This window comes from Hemiscyllium ocellatum, chromosome 46 (assembly GCF_020745735.1).
Source record: "Hemiscyllium ocellatum isolate sHemOce1 chromosome 46, sHemOce1.pat.X.cur, whole genome shotgun sequence".
NCBI classification, from domain to species: Eukaryota; Metazoa; Chordata; class Chondrichthyes; order Orectolobiformes; family Hemiscylliidae; genus Hemiscyllium; species Hemiscyllium ocellatum.
In genome coordinates, this window is record NC_083446.1 from 13,950,282 (window position 1) to 13,972,456 (window position 22,175).

At 45.6% G+C, this 22,175-nt stretch overlaps 1 protein-coding gene across 1 annotated transcript in view; it reads right to left on the bottom strand.

Annotated features, from left to right (window-relative positions):
• The window catches only part of LOC132836274 (gastrula zinc finger protein XlCGF7.1-like), a 48,880-nt gene extending 27,021 nt beyond the window's left edge, over window positions 1-21,859 (bottom strand). Inside the window, exon 1 of the mRNA XM_060855654.1 lies at window positions 21,648-21,859. The gene's annotated coding sequence lies outside the window, so the exon portion shown is untranslated. The remainder of the gene's footprint in view (window positions 1-21,647) is intronic.
• Window positions 21,860-22,175: the final 316 nt, after the last annotated feature.

Consider the following 22,175-nt stretch of genomic DNA (forward strand, 5'->3'; position numbering starts at 1 on the left):
GGATGGTGATGGGGGATTGCTTTCCCTGCAGTTGATGTGGAGAAACCGATATTGGAGTGGGGTGAACAAAGTTAAAAATCACACAACACCAGGTTATAGTCCAACAGGTTTATTTGGAAGCACTAGCTTTCAGAGTGCTGCTCCTTCATCAGGTAGCTGTGCTATCTGTGCATTCAGCTACCCGATGAAGGAGCAGCACTCCAAAAGCATGTGCTTCTAAATAAACCTGTCAGACTATAACCTGGTGTTGTGTGATTTTTAATTTCCTTGCAGAGGGCAGTGTATTGGGAGTCTGTACTCTGCTGCTGCTGTAATGGAGGCTGATGTAGCCCGTAGAGATGTGATCTTAGGTGCTGCAGCCTGTCTGCCTGACTGAAAGCACTCCAGCTTAGGATTTGCTGCTGCTCCCCTGAGAAGCGTGGTGGCCTGCACTTCTGAGCCTCGGATTCCTGGAGCCTGAATTACTTCTTCAGTTGAGGATTCAGGCCTGGACATGAATTGCTTTGGGCCTGAACACTTGCAGTGAGAGACTGTACTTTGGAATCTGGGGGCTGGGCCATCTCCTTGTCCTGGGCCATGTAGCATTACTTTGTAACTGTGCCTTATTTACTGCCAGTGACTATTGTCTTTGGGCTTTGGGGGCTATTGTGTTGTCACCCAACTCTTAGGTGCAGGTTGGCACATGGCTGTCTGAGGTGACTAGACTGGCAAGTGAGGCCTAACGGGACTCTGTCTTGTTTCCTTTACTTGCTGTTTGTGTGAGAGGAGATGTTGGTGCTGGTTTGGGAGGGAGGGGAGCAGAGGACTTTCTAAAATAATATCCAGGGTGGGGCCCAATTGTTCCTATGTGGTGGTTGCATCTTCTCCGTCCCCTTGGGAGCCTCATCGCTCTTTTAATTATGTAACAAAACGCCTCCGGGTGTAAAATGTTGCATTCACCCCAACATGACCATTGAGGCATATACAGCGGCCTTGGTGGGGGTAGTTGATGGCCCTGTCATTGTTGCTATGTTGAAGATGTATGGGAAGGTGATGTTCTTCCTGAAGAATAAAGAACATTACAGCACAGGAACAGGCCCTCCAATCCTGCACCGATCCAGTTCCTCGATCTAAACCTGTCACCTATTTTCTAAGGATCTGTATCCCTCTGCTCCCTGTCCATTCATTTAGATTAGATTAGATTAGATTACTTACAGTGTGGAAACAGGCCCTTCGGCCCAACAAGCCCACACCGATCCGCCAAAGCGCAACCCACCCATACATATACCCCTAAGCTAACACTACGGGCAATTTAGCATGGCCAATTCACCTGACCCGCACATCTTTGGATTGTGTCTGTCTACTTACAACTTAAATGATTCTTTTGTGTCCACCTCTACCATCTCCCCGGCAACTCGTTCCAGGCACCCACTACCCACTGCGTAAATAACTTTCCATGCATATCTCCCCTCTTAAACTTATCCTCTCTCACCTTGAACTCATGGCCCTTAGTAATTGAGTCCCCTACTGTGGGAAAAAGCTTCTTACTATCCACTCTGTCTACACCCTGTATCCCCCATTATCCGAAAGTAGAGCATTCCTATGGAACCTTTCGTAAGTCGAAATGGCGTAAAGTGAAGAAGCATTAATTTATATGGGAGAAATTTCCACCTTTTTTAGTAAAAATGAAAATCCTCTTCGGAGTTCTTTCTGTTAGCAAAAACAGGTACTAATGTCAGTCTTTCGTAAAAGCGAAATGGCAAAAAGTGAAATTTGAAAAATCAGGGATACCCCTCATGATTTTGTAGACCTCAATCAGGTCCCCCTTCAACCTCGATCTTTCTAATAAAAATAATCCTAATCTACTCAATGTCTCTTCATAGCTAGCCCCCTCCATACCAGGCAACATCCTGGTGAACCTCCTCCACACCCTTTCCAAATCATCCCCATCCTTTTGGTAATGTGGCGACCAGAACTGTACCTTTTTCATATGAAACATCTTTGCAGCAAAAGACTGAAGATGACCCAGGGAGATCGTCAGCCAGAGGGAGACAGACACCGACGGTAGCCGCTGTGTGATTTTGAAATTGAGTTGATGTAATTTTAATACCGGCTTTTATGGGAACAGTATATTGTTGGAGGCAGATAGCAAAACATTTAAAAGAAAGGAGACATGGAGTTGTAAGTAGTTGTTGTGTAATATTCACTTTTAGAGTTAAAGAATAAATTGATATTTATTTCTTTAAATAGTGGAATTTGGGAGTTCACTGTCACTCACACTTTAACAGATTATAAGGCGAGGTGAGCTTTTCTGGGTGTTTTGTTTAATTAGCAGAAGGGTTCACTGCCGTGTCATAACAACAACAGAGAGAGAGTGTCTGAAGGAGAGGAACGTCTGGGGGGAAGACTGAACATTTGAGGGTGGCCTCCCAGGAGGATTCCCTGAGTGACTCCAAGACCATCGATCCCCCAGTCTGGGCGGAGCTCCCTCACAAAGGTGCACAGTCCCACGCCTATTGGGAATTGGACCCTGATCTGGGGTCCATCAGTGATGAAAGCTGGAAGGAGCAGATGGATGTCCCCAGTTTCCTTTGGCCCCGGTGTGCTTGTGAGGAACAGGAAAAATGGAGGTCATTTTGGGTGGGGAGGCAGCAAGACAGTGGAGACTTGTCTCTTGTTCTCCCCATCCCTCCTGGAAAAGGTGCTACTCTTCTTGGTTGGACGGCGGTGGGGGGGAATTCCATTACTAACAGCACGTACCCTAGAAATGAGGGAGTAGCGTCCCCCAGAAACCCCTCTCCCTCCTCACTAGTGGCAGGGAACATGAACCCACCCTCTGCAGTCCACTACAACTGTGCCAGGTGCTGAGGTGGGCAAGGGTGCTAAGGAGCTGGGGGTGCAGGTTTCCGAACCGTTGTCATCTAGGGAGCTTGGTGTTTTAGCCAATGTTTTAGTTAAGTCTGGTATACTCGCAAGACTTGGAGGTTCCTGCGAAGAATCCTCCTGCTTTTGACCCTGGTTGGGGGTGTGGGGTCACGATCGGGAGTTGTGGCCAACTGGTGGCTCCTGGTGACCGACACCCTCAGCACTCGATGGACATCTTGAGATTCAAGGAGCATGTGCCAGGCCGTCTGCTCCAACTTGTGGTTCGTTTTGAGGCGTGGTGCTTTCCATGAACACATACACGCCTTGGATGGGATCTATGCAGACGTGCTTCTTTGAGGATATGTCTACTCTTAGTTTAATCAGTGAGGGCGAACTCATCCTTCCTGGGGGAGATTTCGATAGCACCCTCGAGAGGTGGGACCATGGCAGTGACTAGGAGAGCTCAGTAGGGCAGTTGATGGACTTGGTTAAGACCTTTGCCTTGGTAAATGTCTGGTGAAATCTCCATCCTGATTCCATTGCCTTCACTTTCGTGAGGCCTGGGGTCTGGGCGTCCAGAATTGACCACTTCTGCATTTCACAGGCGCATGCCTCCTGTGTTCAGAAGGCCTGCTGGCGTGAGGGGAGCTCCTTCTGTTCCACGCCAGGGTGAGCGTAATGGCACTTTTAACAACCCGCTGCTGGAGGATGAACGGTTCTGGAACTCGTTTCATTCACTTCTAGAGACGGAAGTGGAAAGGGCTCCCCTCCTGGAGGCTGCGATGGGACGTGGACAAGGCTCACGTCCATGTTTGTTGTCAGCTGAATGCTTGGGGGGGTTGACGAAGAGGCGGAAATCCAGGATCGAGGAATTGGAGAAGGAGGTGTTTGACCTGGAGTCACGTCTCGGTCAGCGCGATGTGGACATCGCCCTACAGGGGTTGTATTAAGAGAATGGGGCTGCGCTCCAGAATCTCATTAGGTCTCAGGGCACATCCGTGAGATCGTGGATCCAGTTTCTTTGGGATCACCACTGCGGCTCTCCCTTCTTCTGCTCGCAGGGACCCGTAATCTTCGCTAGACGCTCCACAGCAGCGTACAGAGGTTGGATCTGGGGAGGGGAGAAAGTCCGTCCTGAAGCTGAAAGTTCACAGAGTCTCGTCATCCCATTCTGTCGAACGTCTTTTCCTCATCAATGAAGTAAAGGCACAAATACGGGCTACTGGGTATGGTCTTCCAGCCATTATAGAGGCATGTCTGCAAGGAGATCATAGCCACTCAATACATACTCAGGGGTATGTTAGAGAGGAAACTAAGAGTAGGAATTAATAGGTCCTTTTCAAATTTGCAGGCAGTAACTAGTGGGGTGTCACAGGGATCAGTGCTGGTTGCCCAGCTAGAAATATTAATAATTTGGATGAGGGAACAGAATGTAACATCTCAAAGTTTGCAGATGATACCAAGTTGGGTGGGAGGGTGAACTGTGATGAAGATGCAGAGATCCTTCAGCATGATCTGAACAGGTTGGGTGAGTGGGCACATCGATGGCAGTATAATTTGGATAAATGTGAGGTTATTCACTTTGGAAGCAAAACAGGAAGGCAGATTGGCTGTACATTGAGAGAGGGGAGTGTGCCATGGGACCTGGGTGTCCCTGTGCACCAGTCGCAGAAGGTAAGCATGCAGGTGCAGCAGGTGGTAAAGAAGGTAAATGGTATGTTGGCCTTCACTGTGAGAGGTTTCGAGTACAGGAGCAGGGATGTATTGTTGCAGTTATTCAGGGCCTTGGTGAGGCCACATCTAGAATATTGTGTGCAGTTCTGGTCTTCTTTTTGGAGGAAGGATGCTCTTGCTCTTGAGGGAGTGCAGCAGGCTGATCCCGGGGATGGCGGGACTGATAATAGGAGGAGAGATTGACAAAGTCAGGATGTGTTTTCGCTGGAGTTCAGATGAGTGAGATGGGATTTCATAGACACCTATAAAATTCTAACAGGACCAGACAGGGTAGATGCAGGGAGAACGTTCCTAATGATGGGTGTGTCCAGAACCAGGGGTCACAGTCTGAGGATTCGGGCCAGACAATTTAGGATGGAGATGAGGAGATATTTCTTCACCCAAAGTATGTTGAGCCTGTGGAATTCATTACCACAGGAAGTAGTTGATGCCAAAACACTGAAGGCGGCTAGACATAATACTTGGGGTGAATGGGATCAAAGGTTATGGAGAGAAAGCAAGATTAGGCGAGTGAGTTGCATGATCAGCCCTGATCGTGATGAAGGGCAGATTAGGATTGAAGGGCTGTATGACCTCATCCTGCTCCTATCTTCTATGTTTCCAAATGCTGGCCTGGAGGGTGAGAGTACATAGAACATAGAACAATACAGCACAGAGCAGGCCCTGTGGCCCACGATGTTGTGCCGAACATTTGTCCGAGCTTAAGCACCTATCCATGTACCTATCCAATTGCCGCTTAAAGGTCACCAATGATTCTGGCTCTGCCATTCCCACAGGCAGCGCATTCCATGCCCCCACCACTCTCTGGGTAAAGAACCTACCCCTGACATTCCCCCTATACCTTCCACCCTTCACCTTAAATTTATGTCCCCTTGTAACACTCTGTTGTATCTGGGGAAAAAGTCTCTGACTGTCTACTCTATCTATTCCCCCGATCATCTTATAAACCTCTATCAAGTCACCCCTCATCCTTCTCCGCTCCAATGAGAAAAGGCCTAGCACTCTCAACCTATCCTCATACAACCTATTCTCCATTCCAGGCAACATCCTGGTAAATCTCCTCTGCACCCTCTCCAAAGCTTCCACATCTTTTCTAAAATGAGGCGACCAGAACTGCACACAGTACTCCAAATGTGGCCTTACCAAGGTCCTATACAGCCGCAACATCACCTCTCGACTCTTGAATTCAATCCCTCTGCTAATGAACGCTAATACACCATAGGCCTTCTTACAAGCTCTATCCACCTGAGTGGCAACTTTCAAAGATCTATGAACATAGACCCCAAGATCCCTCTGCTCCTCCACCTTACTAAGAACCCTACCGTTAACCCTGTATTCCGCATTCTTATTTGTCCTTCCAAAATGGACAACCTCACACTTGACAGGGTTGAACTCCATCTGCCACTCCTCAGCCCAGCTCGGCATCATATCTAAGTCCCTTTTCAGCCGACAACAGCCCTCCTCACTATCCACAACTCCACCAATCTTTGTATCATCTGCAAATTTACTGACCCACCCATCGACTCCCTCTTCCAAGTCATTAATAAAAATTACAAACAGCAGAGGACCCAGAACTGATCCCTGCTGAACTCCACTTGTAACTGGGCTCCAAGATGAATATTTACCATCTACCACCACTCTCTGACTTCGACCGATTAGCCAGTTCTCTATCCAGCTGGCCAAATTTCCCACTATCCCATGCCTCCTGACTTTCCGCATAAGCCTACCATGGGGAACCTTATCAAATGCCTTACTAAAATCCATGTACACTACATCCACTGCTCTAACCTCATCCACATGCTTGGTCACCTCCTCAAAGAATTCAATAAGACTTGTAAGGCAAGACCTACCCCTCACAAATCCATGCTGGCTGTCCCTAATCAAGCAGTGTCTTTCCAGATACTCATAAATCCTATCTCTCAGTACCCTTTCCATTACTTTGCCTACAGCCAAAGTAAGACTAACTGGCCTGTAATTCCCGGGGTTATCCCTATTCCCTTTTTTGAACAGGGGCACAACATTCGCCACTCTCCAGTCCCCTGGCACCACCCCCATTGACAGTGAAGACGAAAAGATCATTGCCAACGGTTCTGAAATTTCCTCTCTTACTTCCCACATAATCCTAGGATATATCCTGTCAGGCCCGGGGGACCTGTCCATCCTCAAGTTTTTCAAAATGCCCAACACATCTTCCTTCCTAACAAGTATCTCCTCTAGCTTACCAGTCCATTTCATACTTTCCTCTTAAACAATACGGTCCCTCTCATATGTAAATACTGAAGAAAAGTACTCATTCAAGACCTCTCCTATCTCTTCCAACTCAATACATAAACTTCCACTACTGTCCTTGATCATTCTCATGTTTCTCACATATGCATAAAAGGCCTTGGGGTTATCCTTGATCCTATCCGCTGAAGATTTTTCATGCCCTCTCTTAGCTCTCCTAATCCCTTTCTTCAGCTCCCTCCTGGCTATCCTGTATCTCTCCAACAATCTGTCTGAACCTTATTTCCTCAACCTTATGTAAGCCTCCTTCTTCCTCCTTACAAGACATTCAACCTCCCTCGTCAACCAAGGTTCCGTCACACGACCATCTCTTTCCTGCCTGACAGGTACATACATATCAAGGACACGTCATCTCTGTTCCTTGAAAAAGTTCCACATTTCAACAACATCCTTCTCTGACAGCCTATGCTCCCAATTTATGCTCCTCAGATCCTGTCTTGCAGCATCCTATTTACCCTTCCCCCAAATGTAAAACCTGCCCTGTTGCACGCACCCATCTCTCTCCATAACCAAGGTGAAAGTCACAGAATTGTGGTCACCATCACCAAAATGCTCACCCACTAACAAGCCCCATCACTGGTCCTGGTTCGTTACCAAGTACCAAATCCAATATGGCCTCCCCTCTGTCGAACAATCTACATACTGAGTTAGAAAAGCTTCCTGGACACACTGCACAAACACCGGCCCGTCCAATCTACTTGATCTAAAGAGCTTCCAATCAATATCTGGGAAGTTGAAATCGCCCAAGACTACGACCCTGTGGCTTCTGCACCTTTCCAAAATCTGTTTCCCAATCTGTTTCTCCACATCTCTGCTGCTATTGGGGGGCCTATAGTAAACACCCAACAAGGTGACTGCTCCTTTCCTATTTCTGACTTCAGTCCATACTACCTCCAAAGACAGATCCCCCTCGAACTGCCTTTCTGCAGCCATTATACCATTTCTAATTAGCAACGCCACCCCCCTCCTTTTTTACCACCCCCCCCCCCCCCCCCCCATCTTACTGAAACATCTGTAACCAGGAACCTCCAACAACCATTCCTGTCCCTCTTCTATCCACGTTTCCGTGATGGCCACAACATCGTGGTCCCAAGTGCCGATCCACGCCTTAAGTTCACCCACCTTATTTCTGACACTCCTTGCATTGAAGTATACACACTTGAACCCATCTCTGTGTCCGCAAGTATTCCCTGTCAGTGCTACCTTCTCCACAGCCTCCCTACCTTCTTGGACATCCTGAAAAAACAGCTAACCTACTTGCTGGACTACAAGTCCGGATCCCATCCCCCTGCCAAATTAGTTTAAACCCCCTCCCCCCTCCCGAAGAGTGCTAGCAAACCAACTCCCAGGATATTGGTGCCCTTCTGGTTCAGCTGCAACACGTCCGGCTTGTACAGGTCCCACCTTCCCCAGAATGCAGTCCAATTGTCCAAATACCTGAAGCCCTCCTTCCCACACCATCCTTGCAGCCACGTGTTCAACTGCACTCTCTCCCTATCCCTTGCCTCACTGTCACGTGGCACCGGCAACAACCCAGAGATGACGACTCTGTCCGTCCTAGCTTTTAGCTTCCAGCCTAACTCCCTGAGCTCCTGAATGACCTCCCCACCCCTCTTCCTACCTATGTACAAGGATGTAGAAGTTACAATGTAGTTAGACAAAATCCTGATTAGATGCCATTCAGGAGAGATGTTAGGAAGCATTTCTACACATGAAGGGTGGTAGACATTTGGACCTATCTTCCACAAAAAGCAGTGGATGCTGGATCAGTCATTAATTTAAATCTAAGATTTTTCTTAAGGGATATAGGCCAAAGGCAGGTATGTGAAGTTAGGCCCCAGATCAGCCATGATCTCACTGAATGGTGGAACAAGCTTGAGGAGCTCTATGGGCGACTCCTGTTCCTCGAAGCAGAGGAAGAATTGGAAGATAATGAGGACATGTAACAATATTAATCGCCGGTGACTTTAACTTTCATGTAGATTGGGAAAGTTAGATGGGCCGAGTTAACCGAGGAACAAGTCATAGAATGTATTCAGGATAGTTTCTGACAACAATATATTGTACAGGTATCAGGCTATTTTGGATCTGGTGATGAGTAATGAGACAATTTAATGAAATGATGTCAGAGCAAAAAAATCCCAAGGAAACAGTGACCATAACGAAAACAATAACCATGGAATTTGACATTCGGTTTGAGAGGGAGGCACTTGGGTCAGAAGCAACTGTGCTAAGCTTAAATAAGGTTAATTAGCAAGGAATGAGGGCAGAGTTTATTTGCTTATCTGCCTTTTCTGTGAAGGGGGCTCGGCAATGATTAGGCTACTTTGTTGTTGTTTAATTTTGCTCTGCTAAAGTCAATGTACTGTTAATAAATTGCTAAGTCTTTTGTTTAAGCTGCAAACCAGTGTTGAGAATTGATTATTCATGGACCCTGGGATTAGTCATTCAAAAGTCTGGTTAGGGATCATTGGGGTCAATTTTGAGGATCTTTGAAAGTGTTAATTTTACTGTGTTGCAAATACAGAGGTAGAAAGACTGATTTGGTTTGGCCAGCCGTCTCCATGTCATAACAACATAAAAAGGGAGAGAAAAGCCAAAGCAAATGTCGGCCCTTTAGAGAATGAGGCTGAAGAAATACTAATGGAGAACAATGAAATGAGAGAAGAGTTGAATAAATACTTTGCATCAGTCTTTATAGTAGAAGACATGAGTACCATTCCAGAATTATGAAATAATAACAAGAGGGGAGGAAATAAATACAATAATCATCACTAAAGAAAAAGTGCCTGCGCAACTAAAGGAGCTGAATACCGATAGGTCCCCTGGATGCATCCTAGGATATTAAAGGATATTCAGAGACAGTAGATGCTCTGGTGGTAACCTTCCAAAAATCCTTAGATTCTGGAAAAAAAGTCCTACAGGATTGGAAAAGAGCTAATGCGACAACTTTATTTGAAAAGGGGCGGAGACAAAAACCAGGAATTATTGACCAGAAAGCTGGGCGGGATGCATATGCAGGTAGAAGGTGGCTGTGATTGGGGAAGGGTGGAGTGAATAGCTGGGAAGGAGGATGGACAGTTTAGGAAGTCCGGGGGTAGAGAGAGAGGGCTGGGTCTGCGATGAGGTGGGTGGGGCGGGGAGGTTTGCATGCTGGTGAATTCTATGTCGAGACCATATGATTGTAAGCTCCCGAGGTGGAAGATGAGGTGTTCCTCCTCCAGTTTGCGTGTGGCCTTGTGTTGAGGAGGCACAGGATGGACATGTCATCCGGAGAGTTGAAATGGATGGCGACTGAAAGCTGGGCTTGATTGGATGGTACACACCATAAATATTCCCTTAACTGCTCCCTGAGTTTGTGCTCAGTCTCGCCAATGTCGAGGGGACACACACACAGCAACAAACATAATAAATCAGGTTAGAGGAAATGCACATGAATCTCTGCCGGACTTGATTCATCTGAGCTCCTGCTACTGGGCTTAATATCTGCTGGTGCAGAACTGTGTCTGCAATGCCGACGGTCCCTAGGATGAGGTAGGTCATGCTGTTTGGAGTCAATGGATGAAAGATGGTGTAAATTTGCTGACAATCCAACCCTTAGTTTTCTGACCAATTTCCATTCATTCTGTTGCCTGGTCCTTCACTCCACACAGCCTGATCTGTGTAAAGTTGTAGATGGTCATCAATGGAAAACTAGCTACAAAACACAAAATTAAGATTACAATAGCTACTCAGACGGACAGATAGTGGGAAGTAATGTTTCTCAGGAAGCGATACTGGGACTACTATCATTCCCAATTTACCTCAGAAAATAGAAGGTCAATTTAAAAATGTGGAAGTAAAATTATTCTCAATTACAGAGGAGCATTCCCAAAAAGTCAACAAAGTTTTGTTGCACAGTTCACTAAATCTTTATTTCAACAGCACAACAAAACAAGGACACCAGGAAGTGAATACTTGCTTTAGAATTACTACATTAGGAGGTATAGTTAATACTGACAAAGACTACATCAAAGTCCTGCTGTTTAACATCAAACAAAGAGTTTGTGGAAACACGGTGCAGGTCCTTCTTTATCAGAGACTAAACGTTTGTTGTATAATTGTACCAGCAGTTAAGAGAGTCCTGGGAACTCATTCATCTGCATTTAAAATCGAGACAATAATCTGTTTTTCCTTCTTGACTACATTTTACTATGTTGGAGATGCTACATAAATACAGGTTTTTGTTGGTTGACTGGACTAACACACACACAACAATGACATTTTACACAATAATGACCACAATTAGAATCATAGAAGTGTTACGACACAGAAGGCGGCCATTTGATCCACTATGTCTGTGCTGCGAACAAGCATCATTTATTCCATTTACAAATCCTTTGCCCTTTTCTTGATCCTTGTGTGAAGATTTCTTCCTATCTATTCTATCCAGACCTCATGATATTGAACATTTCTATGAGGTCACCTCTTAACCTTGTTCTTTCAAAGAGGAACAGTCCAAACCTCTCCAATTTATCCTCAGAACTGAAGTTTCACATTTCTGGAAACATTTTTGTAAATCTCTGCTCCTTTCTCTACAATGTGTGTTCACATCTTTGATAGTGTAGTGTCCAGAACTGTACACAATACTCTCAGGTCTAACAAATGTCATTAAAAAAAAGAGGCTCAGTATCTCCTGCTTGTTATTGTACTCTATGCCCCTAATCAGTAATGCATGTTTGATTCATATTTTTCAGGTTGGAAACTTAATACTTCACTTGCAGATCACAGGTTGGCAACAATCTTCAATTTTTCAGCACGTTTCCATCATTCACTGTGGTTCTTTTTGACTCTAAATACTTGTAAAAAAGCATCTGCTCCATGCCTTGGCAGCTCTGAATCGTGGAAGTGGCTCAGTGTTTAGCACTACTGCCTCACAACACCAGGGACCTGGGTTCAATTCCAGCCTCGGGTGACTGTGTGGAGTTTTGCACATTCTCCCCATGTCTGTGTGGGTTTCCTCTCACAGTCCACAGATGTGCAGGTTAGGTGGTTTGGCCATGCTAAATTACTCATAGGGTTCAGGGATGTATAGGTTAAGTGCATTAGTCAGGGGAAATGTAGAGTAATATGGGTCTGGGTGGACTTGTTGGGCTGAACAGCCAGTTTGCATACTGTAGAGATTCTATGATGCTATAACAGCAGCTGAAGCACACCTCAAGATTAACCCTTTGGTCTTTCTCCTCTCTCATCATTGACAGCAAAGTGCCATTTGCCCTCTCAATGTAACCCTGAGGGACTGCTTTGTTCCTGCCATGTGACCTTCTCCCTACAAGCCTGTCCTTTCTGAGCTCCAGTCAGATTATGTCAAACACTCAGTGGAAAGTTCAGGGATAGTTAGAGCTCTACAATAATATATTTAGAACGAATCTGCTATGTGGCATTTCTCCAGAATGTTAAACAGCAATCTGCTATGGTTTAGTAATGTCAGTCGAAATAAGCCCCAATGATGAACACAATTAATAACAGCAGGAACAATCCCTTGCAATCACTTGTGAATTCGCTGGTGCGTCAGACAAGAGGATGACTGAGTGAATCCCTTCCCACAGATAGGGCAAGTGAACGGTCTCTCCCCGGTGTGAACCCGTTGGTGTGTCAGCAGATTCCTTCGACTTTTAAAGGTCTTCTCACAGTCAGAGCATTGAAAAGGTCTCTGATCGGTGTGAACAAGTTGATGAGTCAGAAGGTGGGATGATCGAGTAAATCCCTTGCCGCACGCAGAGCAGGTGAACGGCCTCTCCCCTGTGTGAACGCGCTGGTGGGTCAGCAGGTCAGATGAATTCGTGAATCCTTTGCCGCACATGGAGCAGGTGAATGGCCTCTCCCCGGTGTGAATATACTGGTGTGTGAGTAGTTTTGATGGCCGAATAAATCCCTTTCCGCAGACAGAGCAGGTGAATGGGCTGGCCCCAGTGTGGATCCGCTGGTGTTTCAGAAATCTGGACAGTCGATTAAATCCGTCCCCACAGAAGGAACAGATAAAAAGACTCTCCCTTGTGTGAATGCGCTGGTGTGTCAGCAGGTAGGAGGACTGTGTGAACCCCTTTCCGCACTCCGAGCAGGTGAATGGCCTCTCTCCGGTGTGAATTTGCTGGTGTCTCAGAAGGCTCGAGGAGTGACTGAACACTTTGCCACACAACGAGCAGATGAGTGAAATCTGCTCTGTGTGAACCCGCCGGTGTCTCAGCAGGTTGGAGGAATGAGTGAATCCCTTCCCGCACTCGGAGCAGGTGAACGGTCTCTCCCCGGTGTGACTGCGTCGATGGGTTTCCAGCTTTGAAGGGGAGCTGAACCCCTTTCCACAGTCCCCGCATTTCCACGGTTTTTCCGTGGAGCTGGTGTTCTCCTGTCTCTCCAGACTGGATGATGAGTTGAAGCCTTGGCCACACACACACACACACACACACACACACACACAAAACACGTTTACAATCTCTCCCTGTTGTGAATTTTGTGAAGGTTTATCAATTCATTCAGTTTGTCAGTACATTTCTGCATCTATATTAAAAGGCAAATTATGTTCACCTCCTCATCTACTGACTGAATCTATCAGGTTGAGACATGACGCTTGGTTTGAGTTCCAAGTCTGCACATCCTTCCATTCTTAAGAGCTGTAAAAGGAAAGAACAGAAATTCAGAACAGATGATTCTAATTGCTTTTTGTAGTTTGTTCATGGGATGTGGGCTTCACTGGCAAAACCCTGTATTTACCAAGGGTGTGCGATAGACTCTGTCTTGTTGCAGATGGTCATTGTGTAGCATGTTAGTGAATTGTTGTGAATCAGTACAAGCCTGAATGTTGCTTTGATTTTCTTTCACATGGACATGGGACTGCTTCATTATCTCATGAGCTGCAAGTGGAATTGCGCACTGTGTATTCATCATCAAACATCCTCACTTTTGATAAAGAGAGTGCAATTCATGAAGCAGTTGAAGGTGGTTGGGCCTGGGACACTGTGTGCACAACTCAGACTGAAGTCTTAAGGTTGGGATGGTTACTTTTCAACAACCACACGCATCTCCCTTTTGTTCTGGGCATCATTCCAGTCAAGAGATTACCATTAACTTCAACACTTCTCGGGCTCATCAATGATTTCTTAGATCACATTTTGCCTTCATAACAAGGGCAGAACCCACCTCATCTCTTGAACTGAGTTCAGTTTTTGAGCTCATTGGTTAGGAAGGAGCCAGAAATGGACAGGCACCACATCATAGAATGATATAGAGATGTACAGTACGGAAACAGACCATTCAGTCCAGCTCTTCCATGCCAACCCGATATCCTAAATCAATCTTGTTCCATTTGCCAGCATTTGACCCATATCCCCTCTAAACCCTTCCTATTCATATAACCATCCAGATGCCTTTTAAATGCTGTAATTGTATCAGCCTCCATCACTTCCTCTGGCAGCTCTTTCCATACACTCATGTAACAGTTGCCCCTTAGGTCTCGGTTATATCTTTCCCCTCTCACCCTAAACCTATGCCCTCTGGTTTTGGACTCCCCCACCCCGGGGAAAATATTCCATGCATTTCATGATTTTATAAACCTCTCTAAGGTCACCCCTCAGCCTCCGACGCTCCGGGGAAAACAGCCCCAGCCTACTCAGCCTCTCCCTATAGCTCAAACCCTCCAACCCTGGCAGCATCCTTGTAAATCTATTCTGAACCCTTTCAAGTTTCACAACATCTTTCCGAGAGCAGGGAGAGCAGAACTGAATGCAGTATTGCAAAAGTGGCCTAAGCAATGTCCTGTATAGCTGCAACATGACCTCCCAACGTTTACAATCAGTGCACTGACCAATAAAGGAAAGCATACCAAATGCCTTCTCCACTACCCTGTTTACCCACAACTCTGCTTTCAAGGATCTATGAACCTGTACTCCAATGTCTCTTTCTTCAGCAACACTCCCCAGGACCTTACCATGTGTTAGCCCTGTCTTAATCTGCCCAACCAAAATGTAGCACCTCACAATTATCTAGATTAAACTCCATCTGCCACTCCTCGGCCCATCTGATCAAGGTCCTGTTGTACTCTTGAGGTAACCTTCTTCGTTGTCTACTACACCATCAATTTTGGTGTCATCTGCAAAACTACTGACTGTCAAAATGTTAAAGGCATTTTGACCTGAGCAGCTCATAGAAGGGAGGGATGCAACAGAGGAAGCTGATCTCACTGTTTCAATCTTAGCGACAGAGTTAAAAATCACACATCACCAGGTTATAGTCCAACAGGTTTAATTGGAAGCACACTAGCTTTCGGAGCGTCGTTTCTTCATCTGGTGGTAGTGGAGGGCTCAATCCTAACACAGAATTTATAGCAAAACTTTACAGTGTGGTGTAACTGAAATTATACATTGAAAAATTGATTGTCTATTAAGCCTTTCATCTGCTAGAATACTGTGATAACTTCACTTCTTTCATGTGTAAATCACAAAACCTTTTTTATAAAAAGTTGCATTCTCGGGTTAGCTGTTAACAATGGTGATAGCTAAACAATATGTTGAAGGTGTTGGTCTCCTGTGTTCTCTGTGGATGCCATGATGTTTAGATTGATTCTAATCTAAAAAGTGAGATAACGGAGTTTTACATGAATTCATATAGTTTTTGATCAAAGTACAATGTAACCCTGCAAGTACAAATTCGCCCCACAAAATATATGTGCGCATGTGGGTCTTTGTCTGTCTGTGTGTGTGTGTGTGTAGTGAGTGCAGAGTGTCTTAAGTCTGTGAGGGGGTGCATGTGTGAGTGTGAGAGTGTGTGTGTGTCTGTAAGGGTGTGTGTGGGTGTCTGTGTGCGCGTCTGTGTATATGTGTGTCCGTGTGTATAGGAGTGCCTGTATATGTGTGCCTGTGTGTGCTCAGATGAGGAGGAACATGACGGACACCTGGAAGTACTCAGGGATGCCCTCACAAGAACGGGGTACAATGCCCAACTCATCGACCGCCAGTTCCGACGTGCCACAGCAAGGAACCGTAATGACCTCCTCAGGAGACAGACACGTGCTGCAACTGACAGGGTACCCTTCGTTGTTCAGTATTTCCCAGTAGCTGAAAAATTACGCCATGTTCTTCGTGACCTGCAACACATTATCAATGAGGATAATCACCAAGACCTTCCCCACACCTCCACTACTTGCCTTTAAACAACCGCCAAACCTCAAACAGATCGTTGTTCGTAGCAAGCTTCCAGGCTCTCAGGACAACTCCATTCAACCCTGTCACAGTAGGCACTGCAAGACGTGTCAGAGTGTGGACATAGATACCACCATTATACGTGGGGACACCTCCCACCATATACGTGGCAGGTACTCATGTGACTCAGCCAACGTTGTTAATCTTATACGTTGCAGGCAAGGATGCCCAGAGGCATGGTACATTGGGGAAACCGAGCAAAGCCTACGAAAACGGATGAATGGGCACCGCACAACAATCAACAGACAGGAGTGTTCCCTCCCAGTTGGGGAACACTTCAGTGGTCCAGGACACTCATCTCGGACCTTCGCGTGACCATCCTCCAAGGCGGACTTCGGGACAGGCAGCAGCGAAAAGTGGCTGAGCAGAGGCTGATAGCTAAGTTCGGTACCCATAGGGAGGGCCTCAACTGGGACCTTGGGTTCATGTCACATTACAGGTGATCACCATTGCACTATACATACACACACACACACACACACACACACACACACACACACACACACACACACACACACACACACACACACACACACACACACACACACACTCAGGCACTCCTATACACACAGACACACAGACGTGCACACAGACACCCACACACACCCTTACAGACACATACACTTCCACACTCACACATGCACCCCCTCACAGACTTAAGACACTCTGCACTCACTACACGCACACACACATACACTTTCTCACACTCACAACCCCAACCCAGACAGACACATGCACACAGACAAACAAAGACCCACATGCACACATATTTTGTGGGGTGAATTTGTACTTGCAGGGTTACATTGTACTTTGATCAAAAACTGCATGCATTCATGTAGAACTCCATTATCTCACTTTTTAGATTAGAATCAATCTAAACATCAGGTCATAGACAGAGAACACAGGGGGCCAACACCTTCAACATATTGTCCAGCTATCACCATTGTTAACAGCTAACCAGAGAATGCAACTTTTTAAAAAAAGGTTTTGTGATTTACACATGAAAGAAGTGAAATTATCATGGTATTCAAACAGATGAAAGGCTTAACAGACAATCAATTTTTCAATGTATAATTTCAATTACATCACATGGTAAATTTTTGCTATAAACTCTGTGTGTTAGGATTGAGCCCTCCACTACCACCTGATGAAGGAGCAACACTCCGAAAGCTAGTGTGCATCCAATTAAACCTGTTGGACTATAACCTGGTGTTGTGTGATTTTTAACTTTGTACACCCCAGTCCAACATCGGCAACTCCAAATTAGTGACAGAGAAACTTCATGAGCTCCTCTCCCTTGTTGGAGGTGAAGATAGAGGAGACAGGGGAGAAAGAGCCCTTCAAAATTAGCTGACTTTGTTAAAATACCCCAAAATGTATTTGACACATACAGATTTATTTGTAATTTATTAACACCAGGAGAAAAAGCCCTCAAAGAACATTGTTCAGGCATGGATATGATTCAAAGAAATATCTCATCACTAATTACTGCAAACTCGCTGATATCTCATCAGGTTTGATAACTGAGTGAATATCTTCCCACAAGGGAGCAGTTGAAAGGTCTCCTCCCCACTGTGAACCCTTTGGTGTAAAGAGAGAGATGCAACTGAACAGGAAGGAATAGAGAGATACAGATCCTGTAAATGAACACAGATGTAATATGGAAGGGCAAAATATGTCAGCGCATGCTTGGAGGACCGAAGGGCCTGTTCCTGTGCTGTACTGTTCTTTGTTCTTCCTTATATACCTCCTAAATTCACAGGCAAATCATTTATATAAATGACAAAGAGCAGTGGACCCAGCACAGAGTCCTGTGGGACACCACTGGTCACTGAGCTCCAGACCGAAAATCAAACCTCTACCATCATCCTCTGTCTCCTACCTTCTAACCAATTTTGTATCCAAATGGCTAGTTCTCCCTGTATTCCATATGATCTAACTTGTTAACCAGTCTACCATGCGGAACCTTGTTGAATGCCTTTCTAATGTTCATAAAGATAATGTCCACTACTCTGCCTTCATTAATCCTCCTCATAATTTCTTCAAAAAAAACTCAATCAAGTTAGTGAGAGACGATTTCCCATGCACGAAGCCATGCTGACTATGCTAATCAGTCCCTGCCTTTTCAAGTACATGTGAATCATGAGCCTCATAATCCCCCAACCACTTTCCCCACTACTGATATCAGACTCTCCGGTCTGCAGTTCCCTGGCTTTTCCTTACCACCTTTCTTAAATAATGGCAACATGTTAGCCAACCTCCAGTCTCTGGCACCTCAACCATAGTTATCAATGGGCGGAACGGTGGCACAGTGGGTGGCACGGTGGCACAGTGGTTAGCACTGCTGCCTCACAGTGCCAGAGACCCGAGTATGCACATTCTCCCCGTGTCTGCGTGGGTTTCCTCCGGGTGCTCCGGTTTCCTCCCACAGTCCAAAGATGTGCGGGTCAGGTGATTTGGCCATGCTAAATTGCCCGTAGTATTAGATAAGGGATAAATGTAGGGGTATGGGTGGGTTGTGCTTCAGAGGGTCGGTGTGGACTTGTTGGGCCAAAGGGCCTGTTTCCACACTGTAAGTAATCTAATCTAAATACTTCAGCAAGACGCTCAGCAATCACTTCCCTAGCTTCCCACAAAGTTCTAGGTATACCTGATCCGGTCTCAGGGATTTATCCATTTTTGTGCATTTTAAGACATGCAGCGTCTTCTCCTCTGTCATATGCACACTTTTCAAGATATTGCTGTTTATTTCCCAAGGTCTCCAGCTTCCACATCCTTCTCCACAGTAAACACTGATGCAAAATAGTCATTTAGTATCTCACCCAGCTCCTGCGCTTCACACATAACTGACTTAGCTGACCTTTCAGGGAGTCAAGATCAGAGTGGTGCTGGAAAAGCACAGCAGGTCAGGCAGCATCCAAGGAGCAGGAAAATCGATGTGTCAGGAAAAAGCCCTTCATCAGGAAGAGCTTGATCTTTAAGGGACCCCATTCTCTCGCTAGTTACTTTTTTGTCCTTAATGTTTTTTGTAGACACCCTCTGGATTCTCCTTAACCCTATTTGCCAAAGCTATCTCATGTCCCCTTTATGTCCTCCGATTTCCCTCTTAAGTATATTCTTACTGCCATTGTACTTGTCAAGACACTAACTCTATCTCTGCTGTCTAAACCTGATATATATTTCCTTCTTTTTCTTGACCAGAACCTCAATTTCTCTCATCATTCAGCATTCCCTACACCTACCAGCTTTGCCCTTCACCCCAACAGGGACATACTGTTCCCAGACTCCCATTGTCTAATTTTTGAAGGCTTCCCACATAGCAGCCATCCTTTTACCTGTGAACATCCGGCCCCAATCAACTTTTGAAAGTCCTGTCGACTGTTGTGAAAATTGGCCTTTCTTCAATCTAAAACTCTGACTTTTAGATCAAATGTATCCTTTTCTAGAACTAATTTAAAAATTAATAGAATTATGATCACTTTCCACAAAGGGCTCAGTGGTTAGCACTGTCGCCTCACAGCTCCAGATACCCAGGTTCGATTACAGCCTTGGGCGATTGTCTATGTGGAGTTTGTACAATCTCCACGTGTCTGTATGGGTTTCCTCTGGGTGCTCCAGTTTCCTTCCAAAGTCCAAAGATGTGCAGGTTAGGTTGATTGGCCATGCTAAATTGACCATAGTGTGCAGGCTAGGTGGGTTAGCTATGGGTAATGCAGGGTTATGGAGATAGGGGGTGGGTATGGGGGTGAGGACGATGTTCTTTAGAGGGTCAGTGTGGACTTGATGGACCAAATGGCCTGCTTCCACACTGTAGGGATTCCATGGAAGTGCTCCCTGGCTGACACCTCAGTCACTTGTCCAGCCTTATTTCCCAAGACTCAGTCAAGTTTTGGTTCTTCTCTAGTCGCTACATCCACATACTGAATAAAGACAATTCCTTCTACTTATAATAAATTCCTCTCCATCTGATCCCTTAACACCATGGCAATCCCAGTCTATGTTTGAAAAGTTAAAATTCCCTACCATTACCATCCTACCATTCTTATAGATAACTGAGATCGCCTCACCAATTGGCTTCTCAACTTCTTGCTGACTATTGACGATTCTATCCCAACAAGGTAATCATCCCTTTCTTATTTCTCAGTTATGTAATTTAACCCCACTTTCTTGCCTTTCCCAAAGTTCTTCATTTTTTACTAGTTAAAGTGCTCATCCATTTTGAGAGGTTTGGCTGAATTTGCTCACTGCACCTTTTTCAGGCAGCATCTTCTTTATCATCATCATAATTGGCAGTGATTTAACTGAAACTTTTCCTGTATGCTTCCAGGTCCCCCACACAATGGATACTGCCTTCTCCTTGTTGAGAGGAGAGACCTTGAGGAGATCACAGACATCACAAGTGGTGAGGTCATGGAGGGAACTGCAATAAGTGAGAATTTCAAAGGCCGAAGCCACCATTACAGAAAGGAATTCTCTTTAAACAATAAGCGTGCGGAGAAGTGAGAGGGAATTCATGCTGTTGGTGTAATTTTACACCACTGCTGACCATCTAGTCAACTCAGCTAATGGGAATGAATAACCTTTAAATCATGGTTCACTCTGTACAGAAGTATCTGAAACAAACAACAAGTGCTCCAGAAAGAAAAACAAACAAAATATCATTCAAACCTTTTGTTGAACTATTTTGTCAGCACAACAAATCTCTGGCTAAATGTTATAAGACAAATAATTTACTGGGAACTCACACTGACTGACCAACTCTGGTTTCAGCTCTCAATCTCTGCAATCCTGACAGAACTTGCTATTGCCTTGTTCCCCTGGCCTCCTCTTCCTGTGGGTTCTCAGTGAAGGCAATTTTCACCAGCTAATTGTGACCCAGTCACAGAGAGTTCAAGATGGTCAGTCCTCACATGCCAACATGACCTTGCCACAGGAGAGTTCAAGGGCTCAGAAGAAACAAATAAAACCAGGCACTGAATCTGAGTTGGGAGAAACAAGGAATGAAACAGGATCCAGGCAGCACAATGGCACAGTGGTTAGCACACATGCCTCACAGCGCCAGACACCCGGATTCAATTCCCGCCTTAGGCGACTGACTGCGTGGAGTTTGCACATTCTCCCCGTGTCTGCATGTGTTTCCTCCGGGTGCTCCGGTTTCCTCCCACAGTCCAAAAATGTTCAGGTTAGCTGAATTGGCTATGCTAAATTGCCCATAGTGTTAGGCGAAGGGGTTAATGTAGGGGAATGGGTGTGGGTGCGTTGCGCTTCGGTGGGTCGGTGTGGACTTGTTGGGCCGAAGGGCCTGTTTCCACACTGTAGGTAATCTAATCTAATCTAAGTCCCAGACAGATGGTGAGGTTTTGTCCTTGCAATGAAGAAGTAATCAGGCTAATACCCTGCCAATACAAATCTCACGGCCCGTGGAATCTGAATTCAAATAATGCATCTGGATTATAAAACTGGTCTTAATAATAAGAAACTACCATAAAGTCCTTTAAAAAAAATCTGGTTTACTGACAGCGCCTGACGATGGAAATCTGCCGTCCTTACCTGATCTGGCCTACATGTTACTGCAGATCCACAACAACGCTGTCGATCTGTTAGCTGCTCTATTAAACCGTCTGGAGTGGCACTCAGTTCAAGAGCAATCAGAGCTGGGTGACAATGTGAATGGTCCCCCCCAGTCCCAATGCAGTGTCAGGACAGCGCCTTTCTCAGCGTCGCTTCTGCCGAGACCGAGTCACAACAAAGGAACCCCCACAATGCCCTGCGCCTGGCCTGGGGAGCATGCGTATTCCAGCCTTCTGGGGGAAATGAGGGCAGGGGATAGAACCATTTCTGCCGCGTGAGGGATTGTGGGAAATTAAGTCGCCATTAGTTAAAAAAAAACCTTTTATAAGATTGCTCCAACATCCAGCCTTTCTGCAAGTAACACATTAAAGAGCAGAGACAACACAAATTTATGCGTCCACTAACCAGACATACTGGCGTGTGTACTCAGACTCACAGATACTGACCACAGAGAGGACAAAAAAAGATACAAAATAAACATGAGTGGCGTTATCAATGTGGAAATCT